This window comes from Helianthus annuus, chromosome 17, assembly GCF_002127325.2.
Source record: "Helianthus annuus cultivar XRQ/B chromosome 17, HanXRQr2.0-SUNRISE, whole genome shotgun sequence".
NCBI classification, from domain to species: Eukaryota; Viridiplantae; Streptophyta; class Magnoliopsida; order Asterales; family Asteraceae; genus Helianthus; species Helianthus annuus.
In genome coordinates, this window is record NC_035449.2 from 130,746,075 (window position 1) to 130,765,331 (window position 19,257).

The following is a 19,257-nucleotide window of genomic DNA, read 5'->3' on the forward strand; positions in this document are numbered from 1 at the left end:
ACCGATCCCTCGAACCATAGTAGTTGACCGAAGGATTGTTTGGCCGAAAGATACTCGTTGACCGAACCATAGTTTGACCGACAGATAGTTGGACCGAAAGATGGCATGGTCCGAAGCATAACCTTCGGTCCGAAGGATAATGGACTGTCGAAGGATGAATTATGAATCGAAAGATACTAGGGTTTTGAAAATGCTTTGAACAGAGGAACATATGTTGAATTAATTTACATGCCATGCTTGGTGATGAACTTATTCGTGTAATACTACGTGTTGTACTGATATGCAAACTGACTGCTATGTGAACCAATTAATTGCATGCGTAACATTTCGAGCATGAACTGATTTGCTATACGTGTATACATAGGACGTGATTATTTAACTGTGAGCACTTATTTAGCATACCGAGCAAACCAAGGTGAGTTCACACTCTTACCAAGGCATGGGGTTCCCGGGGTTGGGAATGGGATTGGAAGGTTGATTAGATACTCTATTGACACTATGACTAGACTACCACATCACTATCCTCGGTTGTGAAGGATACCTATAGTTACGAGTAGTCTAGTGGTTAAGGAAAACGTGGAACACCACCACAGGAAACGTGGAACACCACCACAGGAAACGTGGAACACCACCACAGGAAACGTGGAACACCACCACAGGAAACGTGGAACACCACCACAGGAAACGTGGAACACCACCACAGGAAACGTGGAACACCACCACAGGAAACGTGGAACACCACCACCAGTAAAATATACAAACGGCCCAGTAGAGCCACCTATTACAATGAACTTACTATTACGCATTTCCTTTATGTGAACTCGCTCAACTAGTTTGTTGATCATTCTGTTACATGCCTTGCAGATCGCTAGGTACTTGGAGCTTGCACTTGAGAAGCGGGTCGTTGTGGACGAGGATCGTGGCTTTTCCGCTTTACTATTGTGATACTTAAAACTATTGTCACTGGTTTACTTACTATGCTTCCGCAACACTTTTGAAACGATTTAATGTTTGGACACCTTTTGTATTGAATGGATGGTTTTCACTTACTTTATTTAATATTAAATGCATGTTCAATATGATTGGTGGCTTGATCCTGGTCAGTCACGCTCCCAAGCGGTGATACTCCGCAGGTGGATTTTGGGGGTGTGACAGATTGGTATCAGAGCCATTGGTTATAGAGAACTTGGTTTTAATATGGAAAAACGTTTTATTAAAACCAGACTATAACCAGAACAGTGCTCTCAACGATCCACAACGACGCTTCGCTCCACGTGCAAGACTCAACTTCTTAGGTAATAAGGTTTATGTTTATTGCCAACATGCTAGAATTTGCTTAGAACTTTGCTCGTAGTATGCTTACATTACCTTGCTCACAACTTGTCATAGCATGAGAATACTTATGTGCTTACACTCTTCTGTCATCGCACTATTCGCGAACCTTTCTCACTTATGTTGCCTTTGATGTGAAGATCAATGGCCGCACGAATTACCATGACTCAAGCCCAGCTAGAGGCTCTCGTTGCTGCGGCAGTTGCAGCCGCCCAAGCAGGTCAACCCGCTCAGCAACAACCTGGGTGCACCTTCAAGAATTTCATGGAATGTCGTCCTAGTTCGTTCAGTGGCACGGAGGGAGCAGTTGGACTCCTCCACTGGTTTGAAAAGCTCGAGTCGGTTTTCGAAATGTGTGAATGCCCTGAGGCTCGCAGGGTGAAGTTCGCCACTGGCACACTTGAAGGGATTGCGCTCACTTGGTGGAATGCGCAAGTACAGATCTTAGGGTTGGCAGCTGCTAACGCCACACCCTGGAATGAATTCAAGGAACTGATTAAGAGGGAATATTGCACAAGAGAAGACATCCACAAGTTGGAGGATGAGTTGTATAATCTGAAGATGGTTGGTTCGGAAATCGAAGCTTACACCAAAAGGTCGAATGAGTTGGCTGTGTTGTGCCCAACTATGGTAGACCCTCCATACAAGCGCATCGAGTTGTATCTCAAGGGTTTGGCGCCAGAGATTCAGAGCCACGTGACGTCGGCTAACCTCAACAACATTCAAGAAATTCAGCGTCTCGCTCACCGCATCACAGATCAGGCAGTAGACCAGGGCAAACTGCCAAAGCGTATCAGTGCTACCGCTACCGCCACTGCTTCTACTACACTTGCTACTCCCAGCGAAAGTAAGAGAAAATGGGATGGGGATTCTAGCAAGGGGTCAGCATCAGTACAGTCACAAGCCCAACAGCGAAAGACAGACAGCTATCAGAGTCCCAGTCAGCACTCCTCTAGCAGCCACAGACAGGGAGGGTATCGAGGAAACCTTCCGAAGTGTAACACCTGCAACAAACATCATAGTGGCCAGTGTAATAAGGTTCGTTGTCAAAGATGCCTCAAGATGGGTCATGAGGCCAAAGACTGTAGGAGTCCACGGCCTGCAAATCAGAACCAGCAACTCCCACCGCCAGCTCCACAGAACCAGCAGCAGCAACCACAGCGTGGAAACCGGGGATGTTTCCAGTGTGGGGCAGAAGGACACTACAAACGCGATTGTCCTCAGTTGAACCAGAATCAGAACCACAACAATAACCAGGGCAACGGGAACAACGACAACAACGGGGGAAACAACAATAACAATGGCAACGAGGCAAGAGGTCGAGTTTTCATGTTAGGAGGAGGAGACGCAATGAACGCTAATTGAACTTATAACTTCTTTTTGGGTTTTTCATTATTATGTTTCCACTATTCGAACAAAGTTTGGTTTGAACATCAAATGTTTTGGGTTTTATGAATTATTTCAACTACTATATTTTATGATTGATGTGATAAATGGTTTGATATTATTGAACACACCCGTCGTATTTATGGACATTACGAACAGAGTGTGCAAACCCTACCTAGACAAAATGTTCTTGACTCCATCAACGACATTCTGATTTACTCCAAGAGTCAGGAGGAGCACGAGCAACACTTGCGTCTTATCTTGGAACTTATTCGAAAGGAGCAACTGTATGCAAGGTTTTCAAAAGGCGACTTCTGGCTTCGTGAAGTCCACTTCTTAGGCCATGTGGTAAACAAGGATGGGATACATGTCGATCCATCCAAGGTAGATTCGATCAGAAACTGGCCTGCACCGCGTACACCGACAGAAATACGTCAATTCTTGGGTCTGGCAGGTTACTACAGACGGTTTATTAGAGACTTTTCAAAGATCGCGCAACCACTTACGCTACTGACACAGAAGGGTGTTACCTATCGCTGGGGAGAGCCCCAGGAGACTGCTTTTCAGCACCTAAAGGATAGACTTTGCAGTGCACCTATCCTCTCATTGCCAGAGGGCACAGACGACTTCGTGGTTTATTGTGATGTATCCATTCGGGGACTGGGATGTATGTTAATGCAGCGCGACAAGGTCATCGCTTACGCCTCTCGTCAACTCAAGGTTCACGAGCGCAACTACACGACGCACGATTTAGAGCTGGGAGCTGTTGTTTTCGCGCTTAAGATATGGCGACACTACCTGTACGGTACCAGGTGCACGATTTACACCGATCACAGGAGTCTCGAGCATATCCTTAAGCAGAAGGATTTGAATATGCGTCAACGACGATGGGTCGAGTTACTTAACGATTACGAATGCGCTATCAAGTATCATCCAGGCAAAGCCAATGTTGTGGCGGATGCCCTTAGTCGAAAGGACACTTTACCACGGCGCGTGCGAGCGCTACGGCTTACGATTCAGTCTAGCCTTCCTGCTCAGATACGAGCTGCTCAGACAGAAGCCCTGAAGCCCGAAAACGTCAAGGCTGAAGCCTTACGCGGCTCACGACAACAAATGGAACAAAAGGCGGACGGCGCCTACTATGTCACGGGCCGGATTTGGGTCCCTCTCTATGGCGGTTTACGCGAACTCGTAATGGACGAAGCACACAAGTCTCGCTACTCGGTACATCCAGGGTCGGATAAAATGTACCACGACATCAGCACTGCATATTGGTGGCCTAGTATGAAGGCCCACATTGCTACGTACGTTGGAAAATGCTTGACCTGTGCGAGAGTCAGGGTCGAATATCAGAAACCAGCTGGCCTACTTCAACAGCATACGATACCACAGTGGAAATGGGAAGAAATTTCCATGGACTTTGTTACAGGCCTACCGAGATCTCAGCGTGGGAACGACACAATATGGGTGATCGTGGATCGACTCACCAAGTCTGCACACTTCCTGGCTATTAAGGAAACGGATAAGTTCACCACTCTCGCAGATATCTACCTCAAGGAAGTTGTTTCGAGGCACGGGGTGCCCATTTCTATTATTTCGGATCGCGATGCACGATTCACGACAGAGCTTTGGCAAGCGATGCACAAATCCTTCGGCTCAGAATTAGACATGAGCACAGTATATCACCCTCAGACGGATGGGCAGTCTGAGCGAACTATTCAAACTCTAGAAGACACGCTTCGAGCATATGTTATCGATTTCGGCAACGGCTGGGAAAAGCACCTCCCTTTGGTGGAGTTCTCGTACAATAATAGTTATCACACCAGCATTCAAGCCGCTCCATTCGAGGCATTGTACGGGCGTAAATGCCAGTCACCTCTCTGTTGGGCAGAGGTGGGAGATAGTCAAATCACGGGTCCAGAGATTGTAGTGGACGCCACAGAAAAGATTTCACAGATACAACAACGCATGGCGGCAGCACGCGACCGTCTGAAAGCCTACGCGGACCAGCGTAGAAAGCCATTGGAATTTCGGGTCGGGGACCGGGTTTTACTAAAAGTTTCACCCTGGAAGGGTGTAGTACGTTTTGGCAAACGGGGCAAACTAAATTCACGGTATGTCGGACCATTCTAGATCATAGAACGTATAGGCAGGGTAGCCTATAGATTGAATCTACCAACTGAACTCGGGGCAGTTCACAATGTCTTTCATGTAACGAACTTACAGAAGTGCCTATCAGATGAAAACCTTATCTTTCCTTGTAAGGAACCCACTACCGACGAGCGGTTGCAGTTCGTCAAGGAACCAGTAGAAATCACGGACCGGGATGTGAAGGTCCTCAAAAACAAGAGAATCCCTCTTGTTCGAGTTCGTTGGAACTCCAAACGTGGCCCAGTGTACACCTGGGAACGCGAAGATAGGATGACAGAAAAGTACCCCCAGTTATTCGGAACCAATGCAACCACTACTGAGGCTGAAGCTACTACTACTGAATTTCGGGACGAAATTCCAAATCAACGGGGGGATGATGTGACACCCCAGGAAAACCAGTAAACGATACAGCTTACCTAGCTTCCTCAGTGAGTGCATACCAAATTTCGGGACGAAATTTCCAATTAGTTGGGGATAATGTGACAACTCGAGTTTCTGACTTTCACTTTCGCATTTAATGCGCGTTGACTTTGACTTTGACTGTTTAGTTGTTGGATTGTGGACTTGAATTATACGAGTTGTGTGTTAATGAAAATATATATACGTTTTGATTATTTGATCGTGCATAGTTGTTTGCTACATTGTGAAACTTGTAAACTAGTTAGCATGAAACACATTACATTACACAAACAACCTTCGAAGGATGTCCACGAAACATGGTGCATGAATCGAAGGATGACGAAACACATCCTTCGATCCGGAAGATCATCCTTCGGATTGATAAGTCTCGAAACATATCATTCGGGCCATGAAGGAATCCTTCGACATCTTTCGGCCCAGTCTTTCAATGGGCTTGGCCCATAACTGTGATAAGTATTTAGACGTGAATGCATGTAGTTGGCAGTCATTTTTTTTACAAACCCTAGACGGCCATCTCTCCCTCTCTCGCTCTTTCGTTCAAACCGGACGGCAAAGCAACCGGAGACCGCCTCCTTGATCGGATCATCCCTGTTTCCCTTTTATCGGTTAGTGCTTGATATCGAATTGCTTGATAAATTGATTATCGGACTGCTTGAAGTTTTATGTTAGTTGGTGTGTTAACCGGCCGGATATCGTGTCTTAGTAATTTAATGATGTTATATGTGCCTGTGATTAACCGAGTATGTTATGTGTTTAATCGAACTGATTTGAATGATTGTTAAGATGTTATTGTGTATCGGTTAGTTAGTAATCGGCCGAACAGGTTAGTTAATCGGCCACCATATAACCGGACTTGTTGTATGATGATCTAGGGTTTCGAATAAATGTAATTGATTATGTCGTAATTGATAAGCGAGTCATAGGGTTCATGATGGTTGGTAAATACACAGTCGGATTGCACGGCTTAGAGCTAAAACCGAACAACCCGTGATCGGCCGTTATATGCTCAAATGTTTGAATATTGTTCATGCTTTGATTTGATTAGGGTTCATGAGAAAACCGATGGATAATTGACTGTTTGATCGATTGCATGCTAAACTAAAAGTTGGAAATTATGTTAATTGATCTGTTTCCGAAACTGTTTGATCTATTTGCTGATATTACGGAATGTTAGTTGGAAACTGATAATTGATAATCACGGATAAACTTGGAAACTTTATGAAAACGTAACTGTTATTGACCGAAAGATACCGATCCCTCGAACCATAGTAGTTGACCGAAGGATTGTTTGGCCGAAAGATACTCGTTGACCGAACCATAGTTTGACCGACAGATAGTTGGACCGAAAGATGGCATGGTCCGAAGCATAACCTTCGGTCCGAAGGATAATGGACTGTCGAAGGATGAATTATGAATCGAAAGATACTAGGGTTTTGAAAATGCTTTGAACAGAGGAACATATGTTGAATTAATTTACATGCCATGCTTGGTGATGAACTTATTCGTGTAATACTACGTGTTGTACTGATATGCAAACTGACTGCTATGTGAACCAATTAATTGCATGCGTAACATTTCGAGCATGAACTGATTTGCTATACGTGTATACATAGGACGTGATTATTTAACTGTGAGCACTTATTTAGCATACCGAGCAAACCAAGGTGAGTTCACACTCTTACCAAGGCATGGGGTTCCCGGGGTTGGGAATGGGATTGGAAGGTTGATTAGATACTCTATTGACACTATGACTAGACTACCACATCACTATCCTCGGTTGTGAAGGATACCTATAGTTACGAGTAGTCTAGTGGTTAAGGAAAACGTGGAACACCACCACAGGAAACGTGGAACACCACCACAGGAAACGTGGAACACCACCACAGGAAACGTGGAACACCACCACAGGAAACGTGGAACACCACCACAGGAAACGTGGAACACCACCACAGGAAACGTGGAACACCACCACAGGAAACGTGGAACACCACCACCAGTAAAATATACAAACGGCCCAGTAGAGCCACCTATTACAATGAACTTACTATTACGCATTTCCTTTATGTGAACTCGCTCAACTAGTTTGTTGATCATTCTGTTACATGCCTTGCAGATCGCTAGGTACTTGGAGCTTGCACTTGAGAAGCGGGTCGTTGTGGACGAGGATCGTGGCTTTTCCGCTTTACTATTGTGATACTTAAAACTATTGTCACTGGTTTACTTACTATGCTTCCGCAACACTTTTGAAACGATTTAATGTTTGGACACCTTTTGTATTGAATGGATGGTTTTCACTTACTTTATTTAATATTAAATGCATGTTCAATATGATTGGTGGCTTGATCCTGGTCAGTCACGCTCCCAAGCGGTGATACTCCGCAGGTGGATTTTGGGGGTGTGACAAAAGACGTTGGGTCGAACTCCTAAACGACTATGATTGCGAAATTCGCTACCATCCTGGTAAAGCGAATGTTGTGGCTGACGCATTAAGCCGTAAGGAACGTACTATGCTTCATTGTGTTCGTGTTCAATCTGCTGTTCAAGCCCGATCTGATATCCAAGCACGCATTACTCAGGCTCAACAGGCTTGTGTTTCACAAGACTTGATGGGTAAGGAATTACCCTATCACATTAAGCCTGATCTTGTGCTGAAGGAAGATGGATCATATTATTTCATGGACCGTTTGTGGGTCCCAAGCCAAGATGATCTTCGCACTTTGCTTATGGATGAAGCCCATAAGTCTCGTTATTCTATTCATCCCGGCTCGGACAAAATGTATAAGGATCTTCGTACTCAGTATTGGTGGCCTGGTATGAAGAAAGACATTGCCTTGTACGTTTCAAAATGCCTTACTTGTCTCAAGGTTAAGGCTGAACACCAGCATCCTTATGGTCTTTTGGAGCAACCTGAGATCCCAGTTTGGAAATGGGAAAACATTGCTATGGATCTCATTACCAAACTCCCGCGCACTAAGAAAGGTCATGATGCCATCTGGGTAGTTGTTGATCGTCTTACAAAGTCAGCGCATTTCCTGCCGATCCGTGAGAATCTATCTGCTGAAGATCTGGCTAAAATCTATGTGGATGAAATCGTATCTCGACATGGTGTTCCCCTGAACATTACTTTTGATAGAGATGCTCGTTTCTCTTCTCGTTTTTGGAGAACCATGCAATCTGCTATGGGGACCCAACTCAATCTGAGCACAGCATATCATCCACAAACAGATGGCCAAACTGAAAGAACAATCCAGACACTGGAGGATATGCTTAGAGCTTGTGTGATCGATTTTTGTGGTAGTTGGGATTCACATCTTCCATTGATTGAATTCTCCTACAACAACAGTTATCACTCCAGCATCAACATGGCTCCTTTCGAGGCTCTCTATGGTCGAAAATGTCATTCACCGGTCTGCTGGAATGAAATAGGTGAGGCTCAGCTTACTGGACCTGACCTCATTCTAAAGACAACTGACAAGGTTAAGAAGGTTCGTGATAACCTACAGGCAGCTCGAAGCCGTCAAAAGAGTTACGCAGACCAACGACGCAAGCCCTTAGAATTCCAAGTCGGTGATCATGTATTACTTAAGGTCTCACCTTGGAAAGGTGTGATCAGATTTGGAAAGAAAGGAAAACTTGCACCTAGATACGTTGGACCATTCAAGATCGTCGAAAGAATCGGTAAGGTAGCCTACAGACTTGCATTACCTCCCGAACTTGGAAATGTTCATCCAACCTTCCACGCATCCAATCTCAGAAAGTGTTTAGCTGATGAGAACCTCCACATACCACTTGACGAAATCCGTGTCGATAAAACACTTCATTTTATTGAGAAACCTGTGGAAATTATGGATCGTGAAGTCAAATGGCTTAAACGCAAGCGCATTCCGTTGGTTAAAGTTCGCTGGGAATCTAAACGTGGACCTGAGTTTACTTGGGGACGTGAAGATCAAATGAAGGCAAAGTATCCACATCTTTTCCCACGAGTTTCCTCTAAACGAATTTCGGGACGAAATTCCCACAAGTAGGGGAGACTGTGACATCTGTGCTTGTAATCATTGTAAACAGTTCAATTATCAATGAAATAAAGTTATTTGATCCCTATGTTTGTTTGTTTATGTTTGATGTTTTTCATGTTTTGACTTTTAATCGATTTCAAACTCTATATCGCTTTCTGGAGAATTATACGCAAACTGGTGCGTTAACGTAATCAGTTAAACACGACAAATACTCCGGAACATAAATTTATGCTTAACGTACCTTAAATAACCTTTACATAACTTAGAAATAAGTTTTGAAGGCTTTGGTATGGCAAAATCCAGTCAATTCGCTTACAGGGACTAAAATTGACAAACTGTGAAAGTATGCCGATTTGAACTGTAACGAACATTCCAGAACATAATCATAAGTTAAACACACCCTAAATATCCTTTACATAGCTTAGAAATAGGCTTTGAGGGGTTCGGTGTGCTAAAATAAACTTTTGGGTCATTCAGGGACTAAAAGTGTCAAAAAGTGCATAAGTTTGCATTTTCGCGCATAACTTACGTTCTGAATACATCCGGACATCCAAAAATTTATGCAAGCATTAAAACATTATGTTTTAGTGATTGGCTTGTCAAAAATCCATTCGTCGCGCAATTTGGACCATTTTTGCATCCGTTACGACTTCCGTCGTAATTAACCGAACAACGCAATCGTACGGCCAAACGAGCCGACATCCGGCATATTTTTGAGCATGTTTTATGTTCCCTATACTTTAACATCCTTGTAGAGCTTAGAAATGGGTTTGACGGGTGTTAGAAGTGCCAAAACACGACCATACGCGCACAGGGACCAAAGCTGCCAAAACTGAAACATTGCTGGTCTGCAGGGTCCTTACGGACCGTATGGACCTACTTACGGTCCGTAAGCAACCCCCAGAACAGTAGAAAGTGCTTTCCAGCTTGTTACAGCTAATACCCACCTTTACCCATGGTTTCTTGCATCTTGTGGGCTGGTTTTGGATGTCCCATGGTTTTCTAAAACAATGGGCACACATGGAGGGTGGAGATCGAAGCTCGGATTTCAAGAAACGATCCTAACGGTTCTACGAAATCTATAAATACCCCCATGAATTCACTTCCAACTCACTTGATTTTCTGAGATTTTCTCTAAGTTGGAGTGATTACCACTTCATACCTGAGAAATACTTGGAAATCAATCTTGCGGGGACCTTCTTTAAGTATTCTTTCGCGTTTTTCGTTCGTTTTAGCGTTTAAGTCAAACTGTGTTTGACTTTCTGCATTGACCAGTTTATGGTCAACGCGAAGTTCGTTTGAACTTCATAACGTGAGCGTAATCACGATGGTTATAGTCCCTAGTGACTATACCTACTGATTACCACGTTATCTAGGCTCAGTGACGAGTCGTAGTTTCGGCCAAAATGCGTTTTTCTCGCGTATTTTGTAACCAAACTACTCTAGGGTATTAAAACCGTTTGTTTTAATACCAAACCTGTTTTCTAACTTCACTAAACATGTTCTAGCATGTTTAGCTCGTCGCTACTAATTTTGTGCTTGTCTAAGGGTCGTAAGGTAAGCGATCTAATCAATCGCTTATGCTTACGAACCCGACCCATTTGGTCGATCATTAGGATCCGACCAAACACTTTAGGTGACCATAGTTGTATAGGGAATAACCTTCCGAGGTTATACCTTATGGTCACGTCGTTTAAGTAGTGGTATGATAGGTAGTTTATATGCCTTAGGTAAATTACCAAAATGCCCTTTTTACACATAAATTCATTTTAAGCATATGTAACTTAATTTTTGACATCTAAACTGATTTAGCAACAATATTAGACATGTTAAGGCATATAATACTTGTCATAGGACTAGTTAGGCTTTCCGAACGCGTTTTAAGCGTGCGACGCGTTAAAGTAGCGTAAGCTACCTAAACGGGTCGTAATGGGTCAAAAGCACTTAGGATAGGTTTCGTTTTAGTATATAGGATTTGTTAAAACCATATTACATAAGTTCCCATACTTATTTGGTTTACGAACCCTCGTACTACCCGATCCTCCGATAGGTCCGTTTATTAATGTAGATACCTATATAGGTGCCGTTTGATTCCGTGATCTTCTAGCATTGCTTGGTGGTTATCCTACGACTTCTAAGCAATCTCAAGTGAGTACATAGACCCCTCTTTTACTGTTTTTCAAACATTTTGGGGTGAAACACATGTGCCTACTTGTTACTTTCATGCTTTCATGTTTTCGCATTATATACTTGCTATTTTCATTAGTACATTGTTTTACATGACATTTTCATGCTATGTATGTTCATCATACTTAGTACACTTGTTTTACATGACATTTTCATGCTATGTATGTTCATCATACCTAGTACACTTGTTTTACATTACGTTTTCATGCTATGTATGTTCATCATACTTAGTACATTTGTTTTACATGACATTTCACGCTATGTGTGTACATTTGATTACATATTTAGTGCATTGTTTTCACATGTTTATATTTTGGGTATGACATCTGGTTTGTTTAAGTGGGACAATATACATTCATTAACTTTGATCACGCCGCTCGTTAGTGTCACACCCCGAAATATCAGAGCTGGCGTGACTGGACCGGTATCTTCATTGCACAGCGGAAGCAAATAAGCTAAGACTTCTAGAAAATGAACGCCGTCAAGTACTCGAATTCCCATGGGTTTTCCTATTCCAACCGTTCCATAGTTTTGAAAATGCAACCTGAGAAAGAACATGCGAAAAAGTCAACATAAAGTTGAGCGAGTTCATAGTTTGTTTTGAAAAGATTCAAAAGAAATCTTTTTGATAACCGGTTTTAAAGTTTTTGAGAAAATATAGTAAAAGCATTTTCTTGGCATGATATATGAGAACTGTGAGTCTAGCCCACAACAGTGTTTGTGCATTGCACGAGAGAGAATGGGCCAAGCCCAAACGAACCTTTGTAAGCAGGATCAGCGCGTCCTCTTACTTAGGCATAATTTGAAAAATGTTACCAAAGTTTATAAATCCATGTATTTCTGAGTTTCCATCAAATAAATCTTATGAACATATGAAAGTTTTAGTGTTGTAAATGGGTATGTAAAGCGTCTATGAACAGGTTGATCGTTAATGTTTCGCGAGGACATTAACGTATGCGGCGACATAGGAAGTACTCAACCTGTGTAGACGGTTTTTAGTGTCGAATCACCTCGACTGTGTCGAATCACCTCGACTGTGTGAATCACTTCGACTGTGTCGAATCACCTCGACTGTGTGAATCACCTCGACTGTGTCGAATCACCTCGACTGTGTCGAATCACCTCGACTGTGTCGAATCACCTCGACTGTGTCGCCCGTACCCATTAGAAAATCATGCACGTTTCGTAAATACGCATTTCTTTTGTAAAACCGGTATGTTTAGTCTATATCGTTCGTAAACCATTTAAGATCCTTGAAATTCATTCGCAACACGGTTTATAAATATGAGTTTTCGTTCATCGAAAAGTTATTTACTTTTGCAAAAACTAGCACGTATTTCCACCCCCGAAAACATTTATAAAAATGTAAAAACAGTAAAAAGTGGGGGTTATGAACTCACCTGGATATTCCTGTGCAAAGCTAGCTTAACGTGATTCCGTGATGTCATTCCAAGAATGTGAACTCGCTAGCGTGCTACTAAAGCATTCCTAATCAAGGAATAATTATAAGTTTCTAACTGAATTGACGTAGCTAAACTACGTGTCCGATCTCTACCGAGTCGTTAACTAAACGACTTTAAGGTAGTGTTGACTTGACTTAGAATAACCAATCGATGGTTATTTGATCCCGTTTATAATTGGGATAGAACTAAGTCTCGATATCGACTTAGTTTACAAGTGATTAAGATATATATTTATATATATTCAAATATAAATATATACTTGCGATGTCGTGTTGGTCGTCGTGAATTAGAAATACGTATACGGATAAGGGAGTGTCTTGTTGTGTCGTACATGCTACGGTAATATACCGTTGTAGTTTTCATAGGATGGAAATGGATAGATATATATATACACATATATATTCGAAACTCGACGTTTGAAATGAATATAATCGACTATACTCATTTTATAAAAATATTCATATTCTAGACGATTAAAATAAATATAAATAACTATATTTATTTTATATGATTTTCCGAATATTAAAAGTTTGAAATATAACTTTCGAATTTCATCGTTTAAAATAAATACAAAACATTTTATTTATTTTTATAAGAGTATACGAAGTACGTTGTTTGAAATAAATATAACTAATGATACTTATGTCGTGAAAGCATTCGAGTTTCAATGCGTTTTGAAAATACATATAACTTTTCGAGTTTCGTTGATTAGTATTTCGTGTGTGTGTCAAAATGTTATTGTTTCGTTTTATCACTCGTAAAACATCGCCAAATAAATATACTTCTATATTTATTCTAAAAAAAAAACTTGTATCTCGATAAGTGTCGTCTTTAAGATTTAAATATGTTTTGTAATCCGGGTTTTTAACGAAAAACGGACAGAGTTTCCTCTGTTTTTAGGATAACCTCTGTCACACCCCCAAAATCCACACGCGGAGTATCACCGCTTGGAGGCGTGACATGACCAGGATCCTAACCACCAATCATATTGAACATGTAATATATATAGCGGAAGCATTTAATTAACCCAAACAATAGTATGTATGTTTTATCATAAGTGTTGAATTATCATTCACGATCCTTTGCCCACAACGACCTGCTCCTCCCTGTGCAAGCTCCATAATGTACCTAAGGTCCTGCAAGGCATGCAGCAGCGAGTCAACAACTAGTTGAGCGAGTTCACAGAAAGTAAGTTCAGTAATAGCATAGTATAGCAAACATTGCGTTCGTTTATCTAATCATGCATCGTATTAGTTCGTTCATTGTTCATGTATAGTATTGGTTCGTATCGCGGGCCATTTCGGCATGTATGCGAAGATTGGGGAAAGTTCCCAAGTATTCTAGACTATGTATATTTGTATCGCTGGCCACCCTGGCATGTGTGCGAAGTTTAGTATGTATAGTTCGCAGCCTCCCTAAGGCATGTGTGCGAAGATCAGTCATAATATCGCAGCCAACCCCTGGCGTGTGTGCGAAGATCAGTTCAAGTAGGTATACTAGTCTAGCTGTATCTCATCATTTACCAACCTCACCCTGAGGCTTATCTCTTTAAGTTCCATTTACTAAGTATGCACGTATAATCATCCAATCCCATTCCCACCCTGGGAACCCCATGCCTTGGCTGTGTGAACTCACCTTGGGTTGCTCGGCAGATACACAAGAAGTACAGGTAGCAAGTAATTGGTCACTCACGTCCTATCATAGTATTTAATCAAGTCAGGTTTGTGCAAAGCACGTATGTTACCAACACGTATTGATCATGGCAGTGTACACGTATTTCATAGCAGTCCAATAACAATCAGCCCATTATTAACCGTCCCAACATACCCCGGCCCAAACAGATAAGCAGTTCAAAAGCATAACAGTCAACAGTGTAGGCCCAATAGTGCAAAGGTGGTCTCGAGTCGCAACCGGCGATCTCGAGTCGCAACTGGGTTATAAGTCGCAACCGCTGGTTGCGAGTCACATCAGGAGATTACGAGTCGCAACAGTAGGTTGCGAGTCGCAATGGCTGGTCTCGGTTCATCAAGGTCCGGTTACGAGTCGCAACGGGACTCGCAACCATGATTGCGGCTGATGTCGTTGTGGTCTCGAGTCGAGACTGTGGGTTCCCGACTCGCAATCTGAGTCGCAACCATGCGTGTAACAGCTTTTCCTGAATTCCTTAAATAACAATAACAACTAATCCGTGATTTCAGCAAACATATTCAGCAGTTTCGGAAACAGATCAAATACCGAAAATAACAGTTTCATAGCATCTTCAAATTAGCATCATTAACATATTCATGACAGCCTCGAGAACACGTAATCAGATCATCAAACAGACCTAAACCGAAACATGAATCATATTATTGAACTAGCATGCAACCTAGCCGGCTAACATATACTTGAACCGATTAATCATATACGCATCAAAACAATAACAGGAACATAGTGTCCGACTAACATCATGCAAACCGAATTGTATGAATATTATGACATCAAGAACCTTCATTAATAATCATAGCAAGAACCCTAGTTATCACATAATATCCTCACAACCAATCAATCCGAAAGCATACAACATACATCATTCAACCAAGAAAACACAAACCACTAACCGATTGAAAGGAGAGTAGGATTGATCCGTGGACAATGATCTCCGATGGGGGAAAGTCCTTGGCTGCCTTCGGTTTGCGAAGAAGAGAGGGAGAGTTTGTGTGTGTTCTTGATTGCTAAGTTGTGTAAAACTAAAACCCTAGAGGTAATGTGTGTATATATGCGTGTGAAGGGAAGTGGGCCGAAACCCCCACTTGGGTTTCCTCATGGTCTCGAGTCCAACCATATGGACCGAGTGGGTTCTTATAAATGTTTCACTAATCACATTAAATCACGTAACATGTAACATTTAATCACTCACACAACCGTGTAACACAAAACATATCATGTATTCGTTCAAGTAACATAGTTCTGGAGTACGGGTTGTCACATTATCCCCAACTAATTGGAAATTTCGTCCCGAAATTTGGTATGCACTCACTGAGGAAGCTAGGTAAGTTTAATCGTTCACTGGTTTTTCCTGGGGTGTCACATCCTCCCCCCGTTGATCTGGAATTTCGTCCCGAAATTCCGAAGTAGTAGCTTCAGCCTCAGTAGTGGTAGCATTGGTTTCGAATAACTGGGGGTACTTTTCTGTCATCCTGTCTTCGCGTTCCCAGGTGTACTCTGGGCCACGTTGGAGTTCCAACGAACTCGAACAAGAGGGATTCTCTTGTGTTTGAGGACCTTCACATCCTGGTCCGTGATTTCAACTGGTTTCCCGACGAACTGCAACCGCTCGTCGATAGTTCGATACATGAAAGACATTGTGAACTGCCCCGAGTTCAGCTGATAGGTTCAATCTATAGGCTACCCTGCCTGTACGTTCTATGATCTCGAATGGTCCCCGACCTGAAATTCCAATGGCTTTCTACGCTTGCCCGCGTAGGCTTTCTGACGGTCGCGTGCTGCCGCCGTGCGTTGTCGTATCTGTGCAATCTTTTTCCGTGGCATCCATTACAATCTCTGGACCCGTAATCTGACTATCCCCCACCTCTGCCCAACAAAGAGGTGACCGGCATCTACGCTCGTACAATGCCTCGAATGGAGCGGTTTGTATGCTGCTGTGCTCATGTTTAATCGTGAGTTGGATGGTTTGTGCATTGCTTGCCAAAGTTCTGGCGTGAATCGTGCATCGTGGTCCGAAATGATGGACGTGGGCACCCCGTGCCTTGAACAATCTTCTTTAAGATAGATGTCTGCGAGAGTGGAGAACTTGTCCGTTTCCTTAATCGATAGGAAGTGTGCAGACTTGGTGAGTCGATCCACGATCACCCATATGGTATCGTTCCCATGCTGGGATCGAGGTAGGCCTGTAGCGAAATCCATGGAAATTTCTTCCCATTTCCACTGAGGTATCTTAAGCTGCTGAAGTAGGCCCGTTGGTTTCCGATATTCAACCTTGACTCCCACACAGGTCAAGCATTTTCCAACGTACGTAGCGATGTGGGCCTTCATACTAGGCCACCAATAAGTAGTGCTGATGTCGTAGTACGTTCTATCCGACCCTGGATGTACTGAGTGGTAAGACTTGTGAGCTTCATCCATCACAAGTTCGCATAGACCGTCGTTAAGTGAGACCCAAATATGCCCCGTTACAGAGTAGGCGCCGTCTGCCTTCTGTCCTAATCGTTGTTGTGTGCCGCGTAAGGCTCCAGCCTTGACGTTTTCGGGCTTCTGTGCTTCTATCTGAGCAGTTCGTATCTGTGCTGGAAGGCTAGATTGGATCGTAGCAGTAGCGCTCGCACGCGCTAAGGTAGAGTGTCCTTCCGACTGAGGGCGTCCGCCACAACATTGGCCTTGCCTGGATGGTTCTTGATGGCGCATTCGTAGTTGCTAAGTAGTTCAACCCATTGCCGTTGACGCATGGTTCGAGTCCTCCTACTTAAGGATATGCTCGAGACTCCTGTGATCGGTGTAAATCGTGCACCTGGTACCGTACAGGTAGTGTCGCCATATCTTAAGCGCAAAAACAACAGCTCCCAGCTCTGAATCGGGCGTCGTGTAGTTGCGTTCATGAATCTTAAGTTGACGTGAAGCGAAAGTGATAACCTTGTCGCGCTGAAAAGCAGTCTCCTGGGGCTCTCCCAGCAATAGGTGACACCCTTCTGTGTCAGTAGCGTAAGTGGCTGAGCAATCTCTGAGAAATCCCTGCATAAATCGTCTGTAGTATGTGGTGTAGGCCTGATTTCTGGTCGAGTCTACCTTGGATGGATCGACACGGACCCCATCCTTGCTCACTATAAGGCCTAAGAAGTGGACTTCACGAATACTATGACGAACTTGTCTAGGTAGGGTTTGCACACCCTGTTCATGAGGTTCTCAAATACAGCAGGTGCGTTCAAATAATATCAAACCATCCATCATATCAAACACAAAGTATAGTAACTAAAATAGTCCATAAAACCCAGTACGAATCAGGTTCAAACCAAACTTTGTTTGAGTAACAGAGACATAATAAAGAAAATCCCAAAACGAGTTATGAGTTCAAACAGCGTCTCCCTGTCCTAGCATGAAAGCTCGACCCCTTGCCTCGTTGCCATTGTTGTTGTTGTTGTTCCCATTGCCCTGGTTATTATTGTTGTTCAGATTCTGGTTCAACTGTGGGCAATCGCGCTTGTAATGACCTTCTGCCCCACACTGGAAACATCCCCGATTTCCACGCTGTGGCTGCTGCTGCTGCTGTGGGTTCTGAGGAACTGGTGGTGGAAGTTGCTGATTCTGGTTTGCAGGTCGTGAGCTCCTGCAATCTTTGGCTTCGTGCCCTATCTTGAAACATCCCTGGCAACGTTCCTTGCGACACCTTCCACTGTGGTGCTTGTTACACTTGTTACATAGTGGGTGTACTCCCCTGTATCCACCCTGCTCCTGACTGCCAGATGATTGCTGACTCGGGTTCTGGTAGTCGTTCGTTCTGCGCTGCTGTGCTTGAGACTGATCGGAATCCCCATCCCATTTCCGTTTGTTGTCGTTGGGTGTAGCAGAAGTAGCAGCTGGGGTGACTGTAGCAGTAGCGTTGACACGCTTTGGTAGTTTATTCTGATCCACTGCCTGGTCGGTAATGCGATGAGCGAGGCGTTGGATTTCCTGGATGTTTTCGAGATTAGCCGAAGTCACGTGGCTCTGAATTTCTGGCGCCAATCCCTTGAGATACAACTCAATGCGCTTGTATGGAGGGTCCACCATAGTTGGACACAGAACGGCCAACTCATTCGACCGTTTGGTATACGCTTCGATCTCAGAGCCCACCATCCTTAGATTATACAACTCGTCTTCCAGCTTGTGAATATCTTCACGCGTGCAATACTCACGCTTGATGAGTTCCTTAAAGTCGTTCCAGGGTGTGGCGTTAGCAGCTGCCAACCCTAAGATTTGAACTTGGGCGTTCCACCAAGTCAGTGCTATTCCCTCTAGCGTGCCAGTGGCAAACTTGACCTTGCGAGCCTCAGGGCACTCGCACATTTCGAATACGGATTCTAGCTTCTCAAACCAGTGGAGGAGTCCCACTGCCCCCTCTGTGCCGCTGAAGGAATTTGGACGACAGTCCATGAAGTTCTTAAAGGTGCAAACTTGCTGCGCTGGTTGACCTGCTTGAGCAGCTGCAAGTGCCGCAGCAACTTGAGCTTGAACGAGAGCCTCTAGCTGGGCTTGAGTCATGTTGATTCGTCCAGACATGATCTTCATAGTAAAAGTAACGTAAGCAAGAGTGGTTCGCGAGTAGGGCG